General features: G+C 41.6%; 1 long non-coding RNA gene and 1 pseudogene across 1 annotated transcript; one reads left to right on the plus strand and one right to left on the minus strand.

Annotated features, from left to right (window-relative positions):
• The first annotated feature begins 1,323 nt into the window (after positions 1-1,323).
• On the plus strand, positions 1,324-3,433 carry LOC148646995 (uncharacterized). The gene is made up of 2 exons (XR_015927811.1): positions 1,324-1,641; positions 2,905-3,433. It is a non-coding gene; the product is annotated as an uncharacterized LOC148646995 (long non-coding RNA).
• A 9,624-nt stretch (positions 3,434-13,057) lies between these two features.
• On the minus strand, positions 13,058-14,944 carry LOC148646996 (uncharacterized; annotated as a pseudogene).
• Positions 14,945-23,846: the final 8,902 nt, after the last annotated feature.

Here is a 23,846-nt window from a genome sequence, read left to right on the forward strand (position 1 = left end):
AGGTAATGGGGACTCCCCTCCACCACCACCAATGTGCAGCCCCACCTGGATGATGCGACGGCAGCCCTAATGCGCCAGAACGCTCACCACACATCAGCAATCAGTGGGGAGGAGAGCAGAGTAATGAAGCCAATTCATAGATGAATTGAGATGAAATATCAAACCAGACTTAATCAGACATTAAAAGATTAACACAGCTCTCATAGAACTGACCATTTCATACAATATCTCTCCCTCTCTGAACTTTAATGTCTAATATGTTTTTTATAAATGGCTCGAGTATCAGAATATGGTTTCAGGATATCCCTAGAGACATGACAAAAACAGTAAACCAATAGCATTGGTTATGTTTGTAATGCCTCTTGGAATATACAGCATGTCATTATATTGGATGGAAAGGTGGAAAATGATGCATGATTCTACATTAAAATACCAGACTTGCCATTAGAAATTATTATATTTAACTATAGGGAGATGTACCGCCTACAGCTGCTGCGACCCACTATGCCTTCCTCCAAATCTTTTTCTAGATCTCTTCGTCATACCTTCTCTTCCTCCCTGGGCCACTTGCCCGCTTCTCTCACTAAACCAGCATTCCGTCTCTTCACAGCTATCTGTTCCAAGACCAGGCTTTCTAACCACCTTCTATTCCTTTACAGATGTCGTCGACATAATATCATCCCTAAAGGATTTCGCCTTAAATTTAATACCTTTTCTTATGACTCTGATAACACCCAGAGTAACACTCAGAGACTTCTAAAACAATTTTCTAGGAAACGAATGCTCTCTACCATTTTCTCCCTCAAAAAACAGATTATCCTTTCCGACAACAACATCAAAGAGGCTAAGGAATTTCTACGGCTGACAGCTCCACACCATCTTCCCTTCATAACTAACTTCATTAGATCTCTCAACTCTAAACTCTACCAGTTTCTCACTACAGAGAAGGACAAAAAACTCAGTCATCTTCTACAGAAGAAAACCATCAACACCCCGGACACCCTCACCAACCCTAACCTTGTTGTCACCATACCTTCTGACCTTTCCCTTTCACAGGATGAGCGATCCCTCCTCAGCAAAGGGCTCAGTTTTGTACCAGTTCCCAGGAAGCTGGACATCCCCCAGACCAATGTCGACCTTAACCGCTTTTACCGCAGGATCCGTCTCAGAGCACATTTTGCCGACAATTCCTCTTCACAGGCAGCTGATAACAACCCGGTTATTGATGTCATTAACAACATTAATCCCAAACAGAGCTGTTGGACTCCCTCCTCTGGCCGTTTTCCACCAGTTGATTATTTTATCAATCAATGCACTAATCAAGCTCCCAAGGCACTCTCTATACCCAGTAAACATAGGTCTAACCTCACCCAAGGAGAAAATCAGGCACTCCAGTCTCTCCGCAACAGGGATGATATCGTCATCAAACCAGCGGACAAAGGAGGTGCTGTTGTGGTGTGGCGTAAAGATCTATATATCTTTGAAGCCTCTAGACAACTAACTGACACTTCTGCCTACCTCCCTCTCCAACAGGACCCTACCACTGACTACCAAAAGGAAGTGGTATCCACCATTTCCCTTCTTATCAGCAGCAACGAGCTCCCCCAGGAGGCGAACCGGCTCATCATGGAACACCCACAGGTATCTCAATTTTACCTCCTCCCCAAAATCCACAAACCGGACACCCCTGGACGCCCCATCGTATCAGCATGTAACTGTCCAACTACTTACATCTCAGCCTTTCTCGACAGCCTCATGAGACCGCTGGTTGAAGATCTTCCCTCATACATCAAAGACACCAACCACGCGCTCCAACTTTTCAATGATTTCCAATTTCAGGGTACTGAATGCCACATTTTTACCATGGACATCACCTCTCTGTACACCGTCATTCCCCATAATGACGGCCTTACAGCCCTCAAGCACACGCTGGACAAACGCACAGTGCTTGATCCACCCACCCACACCCTGGTACGCCTTGCAGAATTGGTCCTCACACTGAACGCATTCTCTTTCAATAATCTTTTTTACCAACAGGTCAGTGGAGTTGCCATGGGCACCAGAATGGGACCCAGCTATGCCAACATTTTTGTCGGCTGACCTCTACAAACGATATATTGATGACTGCGTCGGTGCCGCCACATGCTCCAACGATCAGCTTGAATTCTTCCTGCACCATTTCACCAACTTCCACCCGTCCCTCAAATATACGGTTAACATATCTTCCACCACTCTTCCGTTTCTAGACATCCACTTGTCTATCAACTACCCCCGACTGTCCACTTCAGTTTATTACAAACCCACGGATTCACACAGCTACCTCCTGTACAGCTCATTTCACCCCAACCACACTAAAAACTCTCTTCCTTTTTCACAGTTCCTTAGGTTACGACGATTATGCAGCAACGACATCGACTTCGAAAACCAAGCCCTCGAAATGTACTCATTTTTCATCAACAGAGGATACCCCAGCAGTGTGATTGACAGGGCCCTTGCCCGAGCCAAAAACACCCCCCGGACCATCAACCCGATCAGGAACTCCCGCCGTAACAACCGCATTCCTTTGGTGCTTCCTTACCACCCTAACACACTTCCTATCCCCAGGACCATTAACCAGAACTTTTCCATCCTACAGGATGATCCCTCCATTGGGGCCCTCTTTTCTGATCGCCCTATCATCTCATATCGCCGACCACCTAATCTGCGTAACCTCCTTGTTCACAGCTCCCTTGACCGCCCTCAGCAACCATCCACACCAGGCACTTTCCCTTGCAAAAGAGCTCGCTGTATCACCTGCAAGTACACAGCCACCACCACACTCATTCAAGGCCCCTCAGGACAATTCCGGATCACCCAGACAGCATCTTGTACCTCCAGCAACCTTATTTACTGTATCTCTTGCAGTAAATGCCCAGCCATCTACATTGGGGAAACAGGAAGGAGACTCGGAGACCGCTTCAGAGAACACGTCAGGGCTGTGAAGATTAAAGATCTCTCCAAGCCCATTGTTTCTCATTTCACCTCTGACGGCCACGACCACTCTAATCTCTCCGTCTGTGTTCTCAAAGACGGTTTTCCGAACTCATACATCAGAAAGACCACCGAAACTAAAATTATTCTGCAGCTAGGATCACACATTCTCCCTTCCCTTAACGACAGATTACTGTTCTTTTAAATTTTCTCCATTCATTGGAAGTTTCATTTCACACCTCTCTGCACCCATTCTGACTTCACACCTCTTGATTGGCCTCTCTTTCTGTCCCCTGCTCCCGCCTCTCACTCCTCCTCCCTCTCAACCTTTGTTCTCCCGCTACTTTACCTTTGCCTACTGCCCTGTCTCTCTCACACCTGAAGAAGGCTCCACGGCCGAAACGTTGTGTTCTCTTTCTTCTTTTTTTCAGCATGGAATAAACCTACTACTTGTTCCTTTATAGGGAGATGTAGCTTATTTTTTATCAGAATAAACTGTATTTTTCAAACAAATGATTACACTAACATCAAATAAACAAAACGTTCTAAAAGAGAACTTTCCGAATGAGGTGATTGTCCATTATCAATCAGTGCAAGCTGATGATGGGGCCAGATTTGCACAATGAAAGCTTCAAATGAGAAAAAATCCCAATTTAAATTACACTGCAGTTAAAATGTAGGAACTAACAACCCCAACCATTTTTTCTCAGTTTACTCAGAAAATTAAAGTGTTGAGGAAACGTTAAAACTAGGTCAGTCTCATCCTTCTTTAACTAACAATCAGTTTAAAATAAGTAATAATTAATCAACAATAAAGGTTTTGTTACAAAGAAACCTGGGGTGAAGTAAGATTAACAGAACAGTGACAGTGGACGATGATCTGCAGTTAATAGCAGTCAGATTACTCAGAATTGCACCAGTGCGTGTTGTTCTTGTGCTTTCTAAGAACTGACACAACAACAACTCTGTTTTGAGCAAGGGAAAGTGAGAGTAAGGGAACTTGTTGAGAAACTAGCCAAACATACAGTATTGCACTTTTCTTCAAAATTCTTAGACTTAGTGTAACGAACAGTTCTTTCCGGACCCTATGCGGACGACACAGTCCGACGGAGTGGGGAAACACTAGGGAAACGTCATGCAGGAATACGGGGCTGAAGACAGGGGGGCGTGTCCAAAGTGCGCTGGTGCACGGGGGAGGTGTGGCCAAGGCGAACAATCCGAGAGAGTAGTCCTTTGGGAATATCCAAAACACAAGGGTAAGTCCAAAACCAGAAGATCCATCAGAAGAAGGAATTAAAAACCACGAAGGCCGGGTCGGAACCGGCGGACGGGGAACGGGAACGGGAACAGAGGTTAAAACCTTAACGGGACCAGGCGCTTCCAGGTCCCAGACTCGCACGATATGGAAATCAGAGCAGAGCCCGGATAAGCGTCAGCGCCTGGCTTTTAAGGGGGAACGGGAATAGGGATCAGGTGCATAGAATGAAGTCTCACGTGAACGGGCTGGAGCACCCTTAAGGAGGGAGAACTATAATCGTGACACTTAGTCTTTTTGAGCCAAACTGACTGGGGTGCAGACCATCTCTTGCGAAAGATTTCTGCCTTTCCCACAAAGTATCCCAGTTATTCACAAAGTGCTATAGAAAAGCTTGCTAAATGTTTCACATCCACGATTAAAAACTGGAATAGGACCAGACAACATAAACTTCTTTCCGAACTGCTTCAGTCTGACACACAAATACTGCTTCGCTGTTTCCAGTTTCTGCAATATAGTGTCTTGTGTGCCGCAATGAATAATAACTGTCGATACGTTACGTTCTGTGAGCACACTGTACCTCAAAATCTTTAACTCTAGTGCCAGGAAAATGTTCCTCCGAACATGTTTTCATGTGTGATACAGTGGCCAACAATTAAAATCCTGCAGACTAGCTGAGATTCAGAAGAAATTATCTGTGAAGATGGCGAACCTGTTTGAAGTTTGTACTCCCGAGGAGACTGGAAGCAAGCATTGCTGAGCTGAATCCACAGCAGTGAATTAGTAATCCAGGTGTCGGCGAATGGTGTGCATATGGCACAGCATGACAACAAACACTCTGAGGGACACTTTTTAATAACACAGTTCAAAGTCTTCTTCTGACAGTTTGATATCCTGCATTTTTTTTATCCTTTCCTCTAGCATAGAGATTTTGTGGGGGAGCTCCTTAATAAAAGTGCATTTCTCATGCTACTCATTCTCATTCAACTTATGTCAGATCTCACCTGCCTTGACAAAAAGAAACAAACTGCAGGATAGACACGGGATAAGATTCTCCTTATTCATACTGGAACCTTGCTTATAGGAAATAAAAAAAGAGGTTTCTGAATGCAGGTTAGCCGTATCTGTCCAAGTCTTCTGAAGAGGATTAACTTCACCTGTCCGCCTTCATCCACTTCTTGATGCAGAAAGTATGACTGTAACATGTGAAGAATGAGTATCTATTACAAAACTCTATTTTCAAAGTTTAACAATTAGTTCTTAGACACATGTTTTGAAAAGGTATCGAAATTGTATGCCAAAATAATTTGAGTTATTAATATTACAAAGTTCCAAAAATAATATGCAATTGATACATAGCACATTAAGCTATTAAACTCCAAAGCTTAAGTTGTAGCTTTAGGTTATACTTTAAGGTTTAAGATTAGTAGTGAGAAACTTTATCCAGCACCTATACATAAATCACAACTGGAAGTCCAATGAAGCTCAGCAGGTATGAGCCTGGGCACATAAAACTGAGGTCCTGACTTTCCATGGTCATTAAAAATCCTCCTCACCGATAGCTGGTGTGTGGGGAGCATACTGGCGAATTATGGCTACCATCACATCATCGTGGTGGAGCCTATAAAACGCTTCAAGTGGAGTGTCTGGAAAAACACTGTATAAGTGTAAGGATACTTTCATTTTATTGTTACATTTTTCCAGATGTTCTACAGCTGTAGTTTTAAAACAAACATATTTACATGGGTGACTTTTAAGATTCATAAATATTTCAACAAAGGATTCAGTGTTAGAGGAGATTAAAAATGAGATGAAATTATCAAATCAAACCTAATCAGACATTAAAAGATTAAAATATTTCTGTACAATATTATTATTATACATAATTTGATTATCAGACCCATAGATATACATCTGCATTATACAGTTTTGTCCAATTATTTATGAATATTATTTTTATTTGGCTCTGTTGTCTGTATTAATAAAAATAAATTAGCTTACTCAAAAAAAACTTTATAGGGTATTGCATAGAACACACAAATATTAGGAAACTCTGTCAAATTCCCTTTTTTGCATAATTTCTAAAGAAATAAATCACACCCCCTTAGGTGGCATACATCTACAGCAATGAGCAGGAAGCTTTGATAAAGTGCATTAATTCAAAGAACCAATCACTTTGGACAGAGGCCGAACCTTCGTTGTCTGAAACATATAAATGAACTGTTTTGGAACATTTTAGCTAAAGGCAACTTTAGGAGTGACTCTAAGCAGAAGACATCTCACGCTTCAAAGGACAGCGAACAGCAATCCCACAGTATCTTGATTTTCCAAGTGTCAGACTCCTGGTCCTGAACAACCTTCCATCCAGCACAGGTATCAATACCCTAATAATGTGTTCTGTGTTTCAGGATAATAGTCAGCATTATTAATACAGACTTTATTCATTTTCAGCACTTGTGAAACTTATGAATTACAATGTATTTTGTTTTAATATGGTATAAGGCAGAGGATTGTTAATGAAGACTCAATGTGCTCAGGCAAGTGTCTCAAATGATACTGTATAATCCTCTAACAACTGACTGAGGAAAAACATGAGATTGTAGCAACAAAAAGGACAAGAGAAGTAATCAGAAATAATTATTTTTTCATCAGTTTTCAGAGATTCTATGCTCATGTTCCAAATAAAAGTCTATCTGTATCCAAAGTCTATATCCAGCATATAGTACAGACAATGCTGACAATGCATGCTTGCATCCCGTATCTCTTGTGTTGTCACTAAATTTGATATTGTGTAGATGTGAAGAATAAGTGTTCTCATCGTTGTAAACCTTAAAGGTCTCATTTTCACTTGAGCACCCTTCTCTATTCATGACATGGTTATTTATATTTTCTTTCATTTTCTTTTTTTTTGTTTTCTAAAAACAAAATTACAGATACAAAAAGTAGGCAATAATCCCCTAAGAAAGGTAACAAATGAGAGTTGGCCATTCGACCATCTAAAACAGTTGATTTCTTTGCTTTCTTGACATAACAACCAGCTGGATAGAATTTGGTTTGGTCACCTCATACCTTTAAAGACATACAATACAAATAAACAACATGTAAAAAAAGACGATAGTAGAATGTATCCACCCAAATCATTCACACACCATCTTAAACACACACCAGTACTAAAATAAGTAACGGTGGGGCCTGCTAGAATAACAATGAGCCGTGCAAACATTTAAAAAAGTTGAAGCTCACAGTTTATGCACCTCAAAATCTCTGGGTAGGTGCTGTTACAGAACCTAGTGGTCCTTGTCTTAATAGACCTAAGCCACCTACAGTACCAGAGGGGAGAGAAGTAAACACGGGCTGGTGAGGGTGGGAAGAGTCAGAGAGGATCTTAACAGCTTTGTATTTCAGTCTAGAGAGGTAGAGTGAGTCCACAGAGGGAAGGTGGTCTCCTACAGTTTTGGATCTGATATACACTACTGTCTCTAGCTGCTTCTTCTCCTGGGCTGAAGTGTTTCCATCCCACACAGTAATGGACAACACACTCTCAATGACAGATCTCTGAAAAAGAGGGTTATTGCTTTCTGTGACACTCCAAATGTCTTCAACTGTCTCAGGAAGAGTGTGGGAGATGGTGATGCCCAGGAACTTCAAATTCTCCACCACCTCTACAGTCTGAACACTGATGTACAGTGGTGAGAATGCTCCTTAGCCTCGCCTAAAGTCCATCACCAGTTTTTTGTTTTACTGACATTTAGTACACTGAGAGGTTAATTAGCTTCTGGGAAAATTAGCGCCGGCATGATTGTAAGTGTGTTTGTGAATGTCTGTGTGTCCTGCGATGGACTGGCATCCTGTCCAGGGTGTATTCTGCTTTGATTCTGTTGCTTGCTGGGATAGGCTCCGGGTCCCCTGCGATCTTGTATTGGATAAAGCAGTTAGAAAATGGGTGAAAGGGTAATAAGTGATGCAATTAGGCTTCTATAACCTCTTTAATAAGGTATTTGTAACGAACAGTTCTTTCCGGACCCTATGCGGACGACACAGTCCGACGGAGTGGGGAAACACTGGGGAAACGTCATGCAGGAAAACGGGGTTGAAGACAGGGGGGCGTGTCCAAGGTGCGCTGGTGCACGGAGGAGGTGTGGCCGAGGTGAACAATCCCAAAGAGTAATCCATAGAGTATCCAAAACACGAAGGTAAGTCCAAAACCAGGAGATCCATCAAAACACGACGTTAAAACCACGAAGGCCGGCTCGGAACCGGCGGACAGGGGACAAGGAACAGGGGTTAAAACCTTAACGGGACCAGGCGCTTCCAGGTCCCGGACTCGCACGATATGGAAATCAGATGCAGAGCCCGGATGAGCGTCAGCGCCTGGCTTTTAAGGTGGGCTGGGAATAGGGAACAGGTGCAGAGGATAAAGTCTTAGTGAAAGGGCTGGAGCACCCTTAAGGAAGGGGAACCAATATCGTGACAGTATTCCTTAGAAGGTTTATCTAAAGTAATGTAGGAACATGGATGAAAAACTGAATAAAGAACAGTATACAGTATAAAAAAAGATTTAAGGGTCATCACCTCTGATTTGAGTGATGTGAGCTGTGTCAAACACACCATTTTAGGTATAGTTAGCAAGCTAGTCAGATTTTAAAAATGAAGAGGCCAAGTATAGGAGCATTGGCAAGGAAATCATAAAAAAAGCTTACTGGGAACACACTTTGTAAATTGAATAGAATGTCTAGAAAGGGATCCACATAATTTTTCAGAGACACATACTTTACAAATGAATGATTCTGAGCTGCAGGAAAGCAGTTCACAACAGGTTCAAAAGACCAATTCTTCATTAAGGGAGTCAAAAGTTATCCTCAGAACAACCAGAACCTCAACGCACAGGACAAAAGGACCCAGTGCAGGACTAAAAACATACTAACTACAGGGGTATGAAAAAGTGTGACTCTTGTGTACTTGGGAATTCAATGAAATATTAATGGTGAATACAGCATTGTTCTGTGCAATGTTATTATGATTACAGTATAACATTTTAGAATTGGTAAACATGTCAAACTGTCTGCAAACCTGTTTCATTTCTACTGATGTTTTTTTAACTTCTTTCATCAATGGGGTTGAATACATCTGGGGACACTGTGGCTGGCTGTGTAAACTGTATGTTAATAATGTGTGTCAATAGAAACAGGAAGCAATTGTATTTCAAATCTCCCAGTTTTTATAAATTGACAGCTTTAAGCAACATTGACTTGGAAATGTGAAGGAAAGAGATGTGTACTGTACATTGTATTATTAGTAGTACTACAAGGAATTCTAAATAACAAACAATGAAGATTCCGCAGCATACTGTACGCTCAATGTTTAAGTGAGGATGTCTATGATAATGTTTACAAAGAAACTATAATTTTGCAGACAAATATGCTAGTTGAGCAAAAAATACTATCAATTATATTTGTTGAAAGATTGATTCTCCACTTTGATCTATTTGGTATCAAAAATAACCAGGTGTTGCTGTAAATCTACTTTGTAGAGTGGTCATGCCCTTCTTCATCCACCCAGGGGCCTGCTCCTAACTTGTGGATCTTGAGGCTGTGGTCGGCTGCTATAATGATAGATTTTCCAGGAGTGACACTGTAGTTGAGCACCACGATTTCCAGGCAAGTATTTCTGTCATGCTCATCTTCTCACACCCTCTGTAGCCAGAGGGCACTCCTTCTCTGTCCTGTCCCTAGTTTCCTGTGCTTTGCTCTCTCTCTCTCTCCATATATATATTTCTGGGTCTTTCATTTGCCTTCGCTCAGCATTGACATTCGGATGTCCTGAAACCCACCTAGCACCAGGTCGCCCCACGTCCGCTGCCTGAGGGCATAGGTTTCTATACGACTCCTGAACTGCTGAACCCGGGCTAACTCCCCATCTCGCAGCTACGCATAGGGTCTTTTTTGCTCTCCTGCCTCTCCAGGGTTCGTCCCTTCAGACATCCGTGACACATCTTCCACGAACACACAGGCATAGTTGACACCTTTCTCAGGAAACAGTAAGAGTGTGTTGATGTCGAGTTGAATGAAATGGTCCTTGAGATCAGACTTAAAAACTTTCTTGGTGCTGGACTCTCCACCGTCGTGTAGCACCATTTCTTCAAGCTCCTTTTTCTCCACTCCATAAAATATACGTAGTGGCTTCCCAGTTGCATTTGCCACATGGAGTTTGGAGCTTGGTCTTGCAGATCGTAGGTTAATTATGACATTTCCACCGGCATGAACTAAAGATGAAGATGAAGTTGAAGATGCTACAGCTCCCATATTGTCTTTCTGCCAAAACTGTACTGAAATGTAGAGACAGATATCAGTAAATTAAAAAAAAATTCCAAGTTTAATTTTATTTTCAACTTTCTTCATGTTTATACAGAAGAACAATATATGACAGTCATTGTGGAAAAGAAACAGGAACCTACAGTTCTGAGAAAACATTTGTGAACCCCTTGGAGCTATTGGTATTCCTACCTTTCTAGACTGAAATACAAAGCTGTTAAGATCCTCTCTGACTCTTCCCACCCTCACCAGCCTGTGTTTACTTCTCTCCCCTCTGGTAGATGGCTCAGGTCTATTAAGACAAGGACCACTAGGTTCTGTAACAGCACCTACCCAGAGATTTTGAGGTGCATAAACTGTGAGCTTCGACTTTTTTAAATGTTTGCACGTCTCATTGTTATTCTAGCAGGCCCCACTGTTACTTATTTTAGTACTGGTGTGTGTTTAAGATGGTGTGTGAATGATTTGGGTGGATGCATCATACTATCGTCTTTGTTGACATGTTGTTTATTTGTATTGTATGTCTTTAAAGGTATGAGGTGACCAAACCAAATTCTATGCAGCTGGTTGTTATGTCAAGAATGCAAAGAAATCAACTGTTTTAGATGGTCGAATGGCCAACTCTCATTTGTTACCTTTCTTAGGGGATTATTGCCTACTTTTTGTATCTGTAATTTTGTTTTTAGAAAACAAAAAAAAATTGAAAATGAAAGAAAATATAAATAACCATGTCATGAATAGAAACTGTGGAAGAGTGCTCAAGTGAAAATGAGACCTTTAACATTTACGACGATGAGAACACTTATTCTTCACATCTACACACATAAGAGAATATCAAATTTAGTGACAACACAAGAGATACAGGATGCAAGCATGGATTGTCAACATTGTCTGTGCTATATGCTGGATATAGATTTTGGATACAGATAGACTTTTATTTGGAACATGAGCATAGAATCTCTGAAAACTGATGAAAAAATATTCCTTTCTGATGACTACTCTTGTCCTTTTTGTTGCTACAATTTCATGTTTTTCCTCAGTCAGTTGTTAGAGGATTATACAGTATCATTTGAGACACTTGCCTGATCACATTGAGTCTTCATTAAGAATACTCTGCCTTATACCATATTAAAACAAAATACATTGTAATTCATAAGTTTCACAAGTGCTGAAAATGAATGAAGTCCTTATTAATAATGCTGACTATTATCCTGAAACACAGAACACATTAGGGTATTGGTACCTATGTTGGATGGAAGGTTGTTCAGGAGCAGGAGTCTGACACCTGGAAAATCAAGATACTGTGGGATTGCTGTTTGCTGTTCTTTCAAGCATGAGATGTCTTCTGCTTAGAATCACTCCTAACGTTTCCTTTAGCTAAAATGTTCCAAAACAGTTCATTTATATGTTTCAGACAAGAAAAGTTCAGCCTCTGTCCAAAGTGATTGGTTTTTTGAATGAATGCACATGATCAAAACTTCCTACTCATTGCTGTAGATGTTTGTCACCTAAGGGGGTGTGATTTAATTCTTTAGACATTAATTCACTTTTTTGTCTTAGATCCTTCTTTAATTGTTATGTTTCCAATCACTGCTTCCAGGTTTGATGACTCACATTTGAAAACACCCATTTTAGGAATAGCTTGAGAGTCTGCATTTGTGCGACTTTATGCAATTGAATGCATTGTAATTTAAATGAATACACAATTGTTTGCTACTCTTAGTTTGCTACTAAACTAAAATTACTCATATTTTAAAGCATCTTACTGTATATTGTCTGTAGCTAGGCAACTTCTATGTGATAATATTTTCATTTTGTAAGCTAAAGCATGTTTACAAATACTTAGAATTAGACGATGTGGCCAGATGTCTGTGATGTAGCCAGTTAGTCTTTAGTTAATGGTTTTCCACTTCCTAATAGCATGAGCAGAAGGAAACCAATACCAACAAATCCTAAATGTTTTTGTTTTTGGATCTGCTGTTTGTCTTTTGACTGAGCGATATTGAAGGTACAGTATAAGCTACATCTCCCTACAGTTAAAATAATTATTTCTAATGGAAATGTGATATTATAATTAGAATATTATAATGCAGAATCATGCATTATTTTCCACCCTTTCCATCCAATATAATGACATGCTGTATATTCCAAGAGGCTTTACAAACATAACAAATGCTACTGGTTTGCTTCTTTTGTCATGTCTCTAGGGATATTCTGAAACCATATTCTGACACCATAGCCATTGTGGTGTCGCCAGGGGAAAACAGGCGTAAAAGAGATCTAACTCACACCACACGGGTCTTCTTTGTTCTTCGTTGGTACGTCTCTCCAAGTCCGATCCGCAATCCGTAGCCAGTATCCTTAAACGATCCAAATTCCTAAATCTGTATGTCCACCCTACTCTGCGCCGTATCCAAGCCGTAATCCGTAATCGTAGTCAAAACCGTATCCAATAGTCCTTTACTCTTAAATTCCTTTCAGTTCACTCCTAAATCTCTCCTTCTTCCAACACGCTTTCACCTTATCGGCTTCCACGCCGGCTCATCGCTTCTGAGGCATTTTTATCCTGTTTCCTAATGTCGTTCAGCTGTGTCTCCCTGTTTCGCTGCATAGGCTTTTCCCAATAGCGGGTCAGCTGGTTATCCTGGGTGGCCATCTTGCCCAGGTCTATATCGAGTATTTTCAGCGTTTCGTTCCGGAAATACCGGTTATAAATGACCCTTCCCCGGGTCCTCTTACACCATTTAGAAAAAAAACATGTTAGATATTAAAGTTCAGAGAGGGAGATAAATTGTAATTAGCTATACAAGAGCTATGTTAATCTTTTAATGTCTGATTAAGTTTGGTTTGATATTTCATCTCATTTTTAATCTCCTCCATCATTGAATTTTTGTTTAGCCTTATTATAAGAAACCTCTCTAGGACTGGCAGTTGGGAAATAAAACACTAAAAATAGTAAATAATTTATTCTTTTGATTTTTTATTATTTATTTTATATTTTTGGAGGGCTGAGAAAACCATTCTATAAACATTCATGGAGATTTTTTTAGATTTGTTTCATCACTCTCAAATGTTTATCTAAGGTAGAAGATAATTTAGATTACACTTACTGTAGAAAGAGAAATTTACATTTAGTGTGCCAAAACTGGAGATTTTTTCCTGTTTTTGTTCTGGATATTTCTTTCTAATGTGTGAAGTGAGTAAGACATCTAAAACAATCTGAAGGTTCCAACAGGATGGCCAAGGGGTTCCTTTGAATTCAAGACCCTAACCAGGCCTGTACTGTGTACTGTAGATGGCTGGGCATTTACTGCAAGAGATACAGTAAATAAGGTTGCTGGAGGTACAAGATGCCATCTGGGTGATCCGGAATTGTCCTAAGGGGCCTTGAATGAGTGTGGTGTTAGATGTGTACTTGCAGGTGATACAGCGAGCTCTGTTGCAAGGGAAAGTGCCTGGTGTGGATGGTTGCTGAGGGCGGTCAAGGGAGCTGTGAACAAGAAGGTTATGCAGATTAGGTGGTCGGCGAAAAGAGATGATGGGGCGGTCAGAAAAGAGGGCCCAAATGGAGGGATAATCCTGTAGGATAGAAAAGTTGTCATTAATAGTCCTGGGGATAGGAAGTGTGTTGGGGTGGTAGGGAAGCACCAAAGGAATGCGGTTGTTACGGCGGGAGTTCCTGATTGAGTTGATGGTCTGAGGGGTGTTTTTGGCTCCGGCAAGGACCCTGTCAATAACACTGCTAGGGTATCCTCTGTTGATGAAAAAAGAGTACATTTTGATGGCTTGGTTCTGGAAATCGATGTCGCTGCATAATCGTCGTAGCCAAAGAAACTCTGAAAAGGGGAGAGAGTTTTTAGTGTGTTCGGGGTGAAATGAGCTTTACAGGAGATAGCTGTGTAAATTCGTGGGTTTGTAATAGACTGAAGTAGTGAGTCGGGGGTAGTTAATGAAGAAGGTGATGTCTAGAAACGGAAGAGTAGTGGAAGATATGTTTACTGTATATTTGACGGACGGGTGGAAGTTGGTGAAGTGATGCAGAAAGTACTTAAGCTGGTCATTAGAGCATGTGGTGGCACCGACGCAATCATCAATGTATCACTTGTAGAGGTCAGGGACATAGCCAGTGTAGGAAGCGAAGAAGCGTTCTTCTACCCAGCTGACAAAAATATTGGCATAGCTGGGTCCCATTCTGGTGTCCATGGCAACTCCACTAACCTGTTTTTAAAAAAGGTTATTGAATGAGAAAGCATTCAGTGTGAGAACCAATACTGCAAGGCATATGAGGGTGTGGGTGGGTGGATCAAGCACTGTGCGTTTGTCCAGCGTGTGCTTGAGGGCTGTAAAGCCGTCATTATGGGGAATGACGGTGTAAAGAGATGTGATGTCCATGGTAAAAATGTAGCATTCGGGGCCCTGAAATTGGAAAGTATTAAAAAGTTGGAGCGCGTGGTTGGTGTCCTTGATGTAGGAGGGAAGACGTTCAACCAGCGGTCTCATAAGGCTGTCGAGAAAGGCCAAGATGTAAGTAGTCGGACTGTTGCATGCTGATACAATGGGGGCGTCCAGGGGTGTCTAGTTTGTGGATTTTGGGGAGGAGGTAAAATTGAGATACCTGTGGATGTTCAATGATGTGCCGATTTGCACTGGTAGAGTTTAGAGTTGAGAGATCTAATGAGGTTAGTTATTAAGGGAAGATGATGTGGAGCTGTCAGCCGTAGAAATTCCTTAGCCTCTTTGATGTTGTTGTCGGAAAGGATAATCTGTTTTTTGAGGGAGAAAATGGAAGAGAGCATTAGTTTCCTAGAAAATTGTTTTAGAAGTCTCTGAGTGTTACTCTGGGTGGTATCAGAGTCAAAAAAAAGGTATTACATTTCAAGCAAAATCCTTTAGGGATGATATTATATCGACGACATCTGTAAAGGAATAGAAGGTGGTTAGAAAGCCTGGTCTTGGAACAGATAGCTGTGAAGAGACGGAATGCTGGTTTAGTGAGAGAAGCGGGCAAGTGGCCCAGGGAGGAAGAAAAGGTATGACGAAGAGATCTAGAAAAAGATTTAGAGGAAGGCATAGTTAACATAAAGTTTACACAGCTAGCCACAGTGTTCCCAGATTTATTCACCCTGCAACTCACAACTGGCAACCCACTGAAGCTAAGCAGGTGTGAGCCTAGTCAGTACCTGGATGGGCGACCTCCTGGGAAAAACTAAGGTTGCTGCTGGAAGAGGTGTTAGTGGGGCCAGCAGGGGGCGCTCACCCTGCAGTCCATGTGGGTCCTAATGCCCCAGTATAGTGACGGGGACACTATACTGTAAACAGGCGCCGTCCTTCGGATGAGACGTAAAAACCGAGGTCCTGACTCTCTGTGGTCATTAAAAATCCCAGGGCGCTTCTCGAAAAGAGTAGGGGTGTAACCCCGGTGTCCTGGCCAAATTTCCAATTGGCCCTTACTAATCATGGCCTCCTAATAATCCCCCTCTATGAATTGGCTACATTACTCTGCTCTCCTCCCCACTGATAGCTGATGTGTGGTGAGCGTTCTGGCGCACTATGGCTGCCGTCGCATCATCCAGGTGGATGCTGCACATTGGTGGTGGTGGAGGGGAGTCCCCATTACCTGTAAAGCGCTTTGAGTGGAGTGTCCAGAAAAGCGCTATATAAGTGTAAGCAATTATTATTATTATTATTATTCAACCCCAATGATGAAAAATGTTTAAAAAACATCAACAGAAATGAAACAGGCTTGGACTGTGTTTTGCACCAGCATTATGTCAAATACCCCAGAAGTAGGTAGAAGGCCGATATGGAATGGGTCTATAGGTATCCAGCTGGTTAGTGATGAGAAAATAGTTCTATTCTCCTGAGATAGATCTGTGTGCCTGAGCTAAAGTGCTGCTGGTGTGGTTCTGAGGTGAACGCTGAGGCAGCCATGTGAGTATCTGTTAAAGCAGTACTGATAAGCAGAGTACTGTAGGTGCAGTCAAGGAAATTATTAGTACATGTCCATGCAGCCGTCAGAAAAAAAACGAGCATGCCGCATTCCTTGTCTAAGGGGCCCTCTAGAGGTGAGTGGCAGAGATAAAACTCCACTATGTCACACGTTTAAACAATTATAATACAGTGCCTTGCGAAAGTATTCGGCCCCCTTGAACTTTTCAACCTTTTGCCACATTTCAGGCTTCAAACATAAAGATATAAATTTTTTATTTTATGTGAAGAATCACCAACAAGTGGGACACAATTGTGAAGTGGAACGAAATCTATTGGATTTTTGAAACTTTTTTAACTAATAAAAAAATGAAAAGTGGGGCGTGCAAAATTATTCGGCCCCCTTGCGTTAATACTTTGTAGAGCCACCTTTTGCTGCGATTACAGCTGCAAGTCGCTTGGGGTATGTCTCTATCAGTTTTGCACATCGAGAGACTGAAATTCTTGCCCATTCTTCCTTGCAAAACAGCTCGAGCTCAGTGAGGTTGGATGGAGAGCGTTTGTGAACAGCAGTTTTCAGCTCTTTCCACAGATTCTCGATTGGATTCAGGTCTGGACTTTGACTTGGCCATTCAAACACCTGGATACGTTTATTTGTGAACCATTCCTTTGTAGATTTTGCTGTATGTTTGGGATCATTGTCTTGTTGGAAGATAAATCTCCGTCCCAGTTTCAGGTCTTTTGCAGACTCCAACAGGTTTTCATCCAGAATGGTCCTGTATTTGGCTGCATCCATCTTCCCCTCAATTTTAACCATCTTCCCTGTCCCTGCTGAAGAAAAGCAGGCCCAAACCATGATGCTGCCACCACCATGTTTGACAGTGGGGATGGTGTGTTGAGGGTGATGAGCTGTGTTCCTTTTACGCCAAACATATCGTTTTGCATTGTGGCCAAAAAGTTCGATTTTGGTTTCATCTGACCAGAGCACCTTCTTCCACATGTTTGGGGTGTCTCCCAGGTGGCTTGTGGCAAACTTTAGACGAGACTTTTTATGGATATCTTTGAGAAATGCCTTTCTTCTTGCCACTCTTCCATAAAGGCCAGATTTGTGCAGTGTAAGACTGATTGTTGTCCTATGGACAGACTCTCCCACCTCAGCTGTAGTTCTCTGCAGTTCATCCAGAGTGATCATGGGCCTCTTGGCTGCATCTCTGATCAGTCTTCTCCTTGTCTGAGCTGAAAGTTTAGAGGGACGGCCAGGTCTTGGTAGATTTGCAGTGGTCTGATACTCCTTCCATTTCAAGATGATCGCTTGCACAGTGCTCCTTGGGATGTTTGAAGCTTGGGAAATCTTTTTGTATCCAAATCCGGCTTTAAACTTCTCCACAACAGTATTACGGACCTGCCTGGTGTGTTCCTTGGTCTTCATGATGCTCTCTGCGCTTTCAACAGAACCTTGAGACTATCACAGAGCAGGTGCATTTATACAGAGACTTGATTACACACAGGTGGATTCTATTTATCACCATCAGTCATTTAGGACAACATTGGATCATTCAGAGATCCTCGCTGAACTTCTGGAGTGAGTTTGCTGCACTGAAAGGGGCCGAATAATTTTGCACGCCCCACTTTTCATTTTTTTATTAGTTAAAAAAGTTTCAAAAATCCAATAGATTTCGTTCCACTTCACAATTGTGTCCCACTTGTTGGTGATTCTTCACATAAAATAAAAAAATTATATCTTTATGTTTGAAGCCTGAAATGTGGCAAAAGGTTGAAAAGTTCAAGGGGGCCGAATACTTTCGCAAGGCACTGTAGGTTACTGTATACTGTAATCATAATAGCATTGCACAGAACAACACCATATTTGCCATGAATATTTCAATGAATTCCTGAACATGCAAGAATTTATTTACACATCTATTCACACCTCTGTCGTCAGTATTTTCTTAGTCCTCCTCTGGGGAGAATTTTGACTCCCTTGGTGGAGAATTGGTCTTGTGAACCTTTTGTGAACTGCTCACCTGCAGCTCTAAGCCATCCATAATTTCCTTGCCAATGTTTCTGTACTTGGCCTCTACTTTAAAAAAAAATCTGACTAGCTTGCTAACTATACGTAAAATGGATCCATGAGTTTGACCACAGCTCACATCAGTCAAATCAGAGGTGATGACACTTAATTTTTTTTTACTATATCCTGTACTTTATTCAGTTGTTGACACATGCTCTTACATTACCTGAGATAAACCTTCTAAGAAATACCTTATTCAAGGGTTTATGGAAGCCAAATTGTATCACTTATGACCCTTTCACCCCATTTCTAACTGCTTTATCCAATACAGGATTGCAGGGGACCCAGAGCCTATCCCAGCAAGCAACAGAATCAAGGCTGAATACACCCTGAATGGGATGCCAGTCCAGCACTGGGCACACACAGACATTCACAAACACACACACAATCATACTGGTGCCAATTTTCCCAGAAACCAATTCACCTATCAGTGTATTGTTGGAGGAATCCAGAGCAACCAGCGGAAAGGCATGTGATCACAGGGAAAACACACAAATTCCATGCAGACTGCATCCCAGGAACTGAACCCAGGACAGCAGTGGTTACAAGACAGCATCCTAACCACTGCACCTCCGTACTGCCCAGCATCTATTATGCTTTTGTTTAATTGAGATGCCTCATTTCTTTATGTAAAAATTGTAAAATGTAGCTACCCAGACAGACCTAAAACATAATGTCTCAGAGCCACCTTCAGAGAAACCAAAACCAACATTAAGATAACTTCTTTACATTCGAACACGTAACACTTAGAACCCTTGATGATCTCTTCAGGGTGATGAAAATCAATAAGACCTCTGCAGCCAACATTTGTTAGCGACTATGTGTGCAGTGAAAACTTGTACTTGCATCAGTGGATTGTGCAGAGCGTGAGTTACACATGCCGCACAAAAACCTTTACACCTCTTGGTAAAGCTACTGTACTGTCTTCATAAAGACATTCACACTGGACTTTACTTTTGGCAGAATGTGATTTGGACAGCAGATTGTGTCTCATCCCCTGCTCCCTATAAAGCTGATCTCTGTCTAGTCCTGCTGTCCTGGGAGTGTTAATGCTAAACTGCTCATTTTGCTCTGTCACAACACACAGCACTAAGCCTGTGTTTCCAGCACTGACTGGCTACAAGTGCTGCTGAACGCAGGAAGACAATTTGCATAGAAGAGACACTTTGCATTGGCAGCACATGCTTCAGTGCTCTGGGAGTGTTTATAGCCCTGTAAGTTTAACACTTCATGATTGAGAGATGCCCTTAATGGCAACAGAACCCTCAGCAACAATGACTTTTATCACCATCTTCCTCTGGACACTCTTTATCACTGTTCAGGGTAGGATTTAATACTTATTTTTTAATAATATAGACTCTTGCAAATTAGGTGAAGCAGGTGAAAAGAAAGGTGTGAAATTACTAAAAGTCTTCAAACATTCTAATGATCAATTATATGCATTTTCTGTGTTTTGTCTTGTTTTCAGATTCCAGTGGACAGGCTCCTGTGACTCAGACTCCAGCAGTGAAATCTGTTCTCCCTGGACAGACAGTCATTGTGAGCTGTAAGACCAATCCTGCAGTGCACATATATGACTCTAAGCACAGACTAGCCTGGTATCAACAGAAACCTGTAGAAGCGTTTCAGTGGCAGTGGATCTGGGACTGACTTCACTCGGACCATCACAGGAGTCCAGGTTGAAGATGCAGCAGATTATTACTGTCAGAGTTTCCACTACCCCAGCAGTAACCATGCGCTCACACAGTGTTACACACCCGTACAAAGACCTCCCTCATCTGGACTGCACAGCGACAGCACTGCTGCAGCTGGGACCTCATGCAGGTGCACTAAGAAATTTATTTTGTTAATATGTTAGATCATTTTTGACAATCATGTGAATAAATAGCCTTACTCCAGTCAACACAGCATGAATGGAGTAGAGTGTGGAGAGTTTTGTTAATGCAGCACTTGGATCTGTATGTTCAGACACATTACTGGTTGAGGTGATACCATGTTTAACAGAGACTGAAAAATGTAAATACACAATTATATTTCATAATCAACAATCAGCTATCACTTAAAATCACATTTTACTTAAGCTAAATACTTAAATACAGGCTTCTTGTTTAATTAGAGCTCCATAGTTTATGTCTCAGACAGTGTTTCAATCTGTCTTCCCTGGGCTGGCTAATGGCTGGATTCACTAACAGGTGAGATTGCATCATTGATCTTTATAGTTCTTTCAACACAGAAGCTGTCAGCAATCCTCATGTCCAGACTGTCTATCATGGACCTGAAAAGAGCATGTTTATAAAGGGTTATGCCTCAGACCTCTTAGGAGATTCATCAGTCTTACACTGTTGACCACACTCAGCTGAGAGAACCTCATCATCCCCTTTCAACCCTACACTTGTGACCCCCAAGTGGTTTAGTTCTATAACTACAGCCTCTCCACAGTTTCCTATTACCAGCTAGGGACTCTATGTCACAAATTCCATCATTCCTCCTACAGTTAACTAGTTATTGAAGTTAATTAACCAGTTTTGAAAATAGTGGGCACCACCATTACCATTGTCAGCTCTAAGCTCTAAGCTCTAACACATGCTGATCTCTGGGGTTACATTAAAAACATTTAGACACACACTTCTCTCTCGGTTTACATTATGTACACTTAGACACAATCTGAGATATAGTATATCAGCTATATCACCCTGTAACTTCTGGGAGAGAAGAAGGTTGCTGCTGGAAGAGGTGTTAGTGGGACCATTAGGAGGCACTAACTCTGCAGTCTCTGCGAGCCTCATGCCCCAGTATAGTGATGGCGACACTATGCTATGAAAAGGTGCTGTCCATCAGATGAGACCTAAACACGGTGCTGACTCTATATGGTCATTAAATATCCCATATTTCATGCAAGTTTCTTGAAAAGAGTAGGGGTGTTACCCCGGGCGTCCTAGCTAAATTTCCCCTGTCCTTTACCCATCATGGCCTCCTCCTGAGGCACTTTGGCTGCTGTCATTATCCAGGTAGGATTACACTCCAGTGGTGGAGTCCCTTTTCCCTGTGAAGCTTTGAGTGATCAGAGAAGAGCCATATAAATTACATATTAATAAATAGAAATGGACCTTGTCAGGCAGCTCCAATCTCCCTAGGAAAATCTGCTGCACAGCACTGTGTCCTGATATAGTGGTGTGGGCAGAAGAGACCAAGACTGTACTCATCATGGAACTGACATTCCCATGGGAGGAGGAGATGGAAGCTCATATGAGAGGAAGAGGATGCCAGAATATTAAAAAGGTGGCTGGAGAACCTTTGTCTACCCCGTGGAAGTGGGAAAAGGAGGAAAAAGGAAAGTTCTAGCTGTGGCTGAAGAGAAGAACTTGAGGCCCACAAACCCTAACAGGAGAGAGGCCAGTAGGAGATGTAGCAGGCAAAAGCCATGCAGGTTAACATCCACCTGAATAGATGACTTTAGTATTATTATATTAGCAATTTCAGTTGAGTGGAGTAGTTACACCATTACAGGTGTTAAAACAAAAGTTGAAAAATTGAACACTTTAATGGGTAAAAGACATTGTTTGCAAAAACTGCAAAAAATAATCTCATACTGAAATCTGTCAGCAGGTCTTCACCCATTACCACTATAGAAAGTATAGATTTAGTATTGAAATTGTGATTAAAATATTCACTGGACTGATGGGAAGAGATCATTTATATTTCAACACAATGGGATGTCATTAGAAGGGGGTGAATAATTTTGTGTATATTATTCAAGTGAATTGATGATGCGGTTTCTGTATAGAGCCATAGATCCAACAATAAACACATCTCTATTTATTTATTTTTTATTGTGAATATATGTCATGACAACAGAAGTTGTAGTTGTCTACTTCTGCGACCATATAATGAATTAAAGGAAATCCAGGCCACCAGGGTTATCACTTCTGTTCATTCAAACACCATGATGGGATCTTTATTGACCAGGTAGTCAGGTCCTCAGTGTGACAGCTCATCCAGTGGACACTATATCCCACAGTACAGTGTCTTCTGTCGTCTTTCCTGGGAGGTTCTGACTCAGAGACGTTCAGTCATAATCCTACAGAACACAGCTTCATATCACTGGCTCCTCAGACAAGACCAGACACCACATGTCTGAATCCATGGATCCTCTTGTACTGAGCAGGATTACTGCAAATTCCTGGAAATCTGGTCCAAGAATCCTGTTCCGCCTGCTGGTCCACCAGCAACTCTCACAGCAGAAAACTGGTTTGGATTGGAGATCTCTGATCTTATTACTGACAGTCTAAACTTGCTGAATTTCTGATAGCTGATGAGATCAGGCTACAAGGTGGAAGGGCTGCTGTGAGGCTTCCACTGGAGTCTTCCAAGAAAAAAGAGAAAAACCACCCTTTTATCTTTAATAAATAATAATCAGTTAATCTGATTATTGCGTTATGTCAAGGGCTCTGACTGGGCTCAGTGTACTGTCTCAGGATACAGGGATGTTAAGATACATGTTTTTTTACCTCCCCTTGACACAGAGACAACAAAGATTTCTGCCTCTTCTGAGTTCTGGGAGGGAACTACCTGATTGTGGGTCAAATGGTTTAGGAGGGTTTCCTGAACATGTTAGTCATATTCTAGGAGTACAGCACATGTGACTAAACCTTAGGCCCTGTTATGAGGTCTTTTGATTGTAAGACTGAAACCATGTGTCTTAGACGTTACTGAAACACCAAGGGAAGGTATACGACTGGTCTTTTGATTAAGAGGTGATCACCGCACCAACGCTTAAGAGCCTGTGTCCTGTGAAAACACATTAATGTGGTAATTAGCACAATGCTTAACAACCCAAATTCAAATAACGGTGAGGATGATTTATGTGTATTCAGATCAGGACTGCATCATTTTATTAAAATACTGTAGATGAGTTTATTAGGAATCAAACATCTGTTCAAATAAAAGGCTTATGGAAAGAGATGGGGAAATGGTTGGAAAGCACAGAATTTGAAAAGTGAAAGTTGCAAAGATACCATCTGTAACAGCTAATAAATAAACAGCTTAATAAGCTTAAATTCTAATTTGAGGCAAAAGGCATAAAGTTACATTAGTTTCTTATCAAGATAAAGATTTTACACTATTTCTATCAAGCATTGAACCAATATAGTGCGAACTATTCCTTTAGGAGGTACACAAACTACAGAAGCTTGGTGTGTTCCTATCTCTTATGTTCTGGATAGCGGGGAAGTAGGGATTACATGATCCGTGGAAATCTGTCAAGGAGAGGAGCTGTGTGACCCAGATCAGGAGCTGACTGGTGTTGATATGG

The sequence above is a fragment of the Lepisosteus platostomus genome, chromosome 16, assembly GCF_059453375.1.
Source record: "Lepisosteus platostomus isolate fLepPlt1 chromosome 16, fLepPlt1.hap1, whole genome shotgun sequence".
NCBI lineage: Eukaryota > Metazoa > Chordata > Actinopteri > Semionotiformes > Lepisosteidae > Lepisosteus > Lepisosteus platostomus.